Here is a 1,608-nt window from a genome sequence, read left to right as displayed (position 1 = left end):
TTTGGTCAGCCAAGGGAGTGCTTAGGTAAATTGTCTCACCTAACACTACAACCCGGTAGCTTATAGTGAAAGATAAAAGTGGCAATCATATAGTAAAAGCTCAGCAAGGATTCAGCTCCCTCTGGGAATGCTATTAGATGACATTCCTAACAAGAATATTTAATTCATTTCAAGTTTTGTTTCTCTTTCTTGGAGTGAGGAGTGAGATCTTGAAAGAAAATAACAAACAGGAAAAAAGTAAGGGAAAATAAAAATAGTATAGAATTTTAGGGATCTTGAACAAATACTTTGTTTACTCCTCTGATCAGTAGAGATTAGCATTTTGGATAGATGAAACTATATCCTAATTTTTTTAAAAAATCAAACTCCTGGGGAATAGATATAAGTTATCACACTAATAAGTAAAAATTCTTGCTGTATGAAATAGTTCCCTTATGTGTTTCCTGAATTCCTCCTGTTGCACTTTATTGTGTATTTCCTCTCATTTAGTCCTCAGTAAAATGAAATTCATTGTGAGAGGAGATGAAGAGCATCTAGTCACAATCTTTTAAATAAAAAATTTCATAGGCTTGATAATAGGTATTGTATCTAATTAAGCATTTCACCTCCATAATTAATAATCTCACTTTCCTACATCTTTCCTTATCTCCTATTTCAAAATCCCTAATTCACTTTGAGAAGTAGAAGGAGCAATAGAAAGGGATTAAGAGTTAAGTTTCTAGTCACCGTTCTGCCGCAAAATAACTGTGTGCCTTTGGATAAAATACATCAACCTTTCTGAGTTTTATCAACAGTAAAATGTGGAATTTGGATAGAATTATCCCTAACTATTTGTCTCTCTCTAAAACCAAATTTCTGATGCTTCCCTGAAATCTATCTAGTTTTCCTCTTTAATTAGGGAATCTAGGACTGGACATAGCATGTGGTGCTAAGTGTAAAAGTTAGGTCATCATAGTGACTTGTTTTATTACTATTTCTGAATCTTAGTCTCACAATAATATTTTTAAATTATTGGACTTAAATGGTAAAACAATCATTTTATCATCCATGTTCACCGCAAGCCTTTTTTTCCTGCTAATCTTGCTCATCTTTATTAACTTTGAATATTTTTAGCTTTGTTTTTAAGTATATCAGCTGAGGATATACCTAATTAACATTCATTTTGTTTGCTACTGATTATCCCTCCAGCATATTATTTTATTATTATAATCTGAGAAACTATGGACTGACCAACCTGCTCACCTACCTGTCAATACATCATTTACTCCCTTAATTATTATTCTCAGAAATCACCAAGGAAAATATTTGGCAGTATCAGAACTGTGCTGGCCCCAGAGAAGTACCACCAGTGTTGACATGGATCCTCTGATAAGTTCTCTTTGCATAATGACTGTGCATTATGTGATCCATCTAGAACTTATGTTCCCAACTGACTTGTTTGCCGTTTCCCTGTCTATTTGGATTATACTTTGTGCATCTATGTTCTGTGGATCTACTTTCATTAAGAGATAGAAAAGCTGGGCTGGCCGAGTGGCGCGATGGTTAAGAACTGGCTTGGGACGCCAGAGGGCCCTGGTTCGGATCCCACATATGAGGGTCAGTGACACT

This window comes from Hipposideros armiger, unplaced genomic scaffold, assembly GCF_001890085.2.
Source record: "Hipposideros armiger isolate ML-2016 unplaced genomic scaffold, ASM189008v1 scaffold_104, whole genome shotgun sequence".
Lineage (NCBI taxonomy): Eukaryota > Metazoa > Chordata > Mammalia > Chiroptera > Hipposideridae > Hipposideros > Hipposideros armiger.
This window is presented reverse-complemented; position numbering follows the sequence as displayed.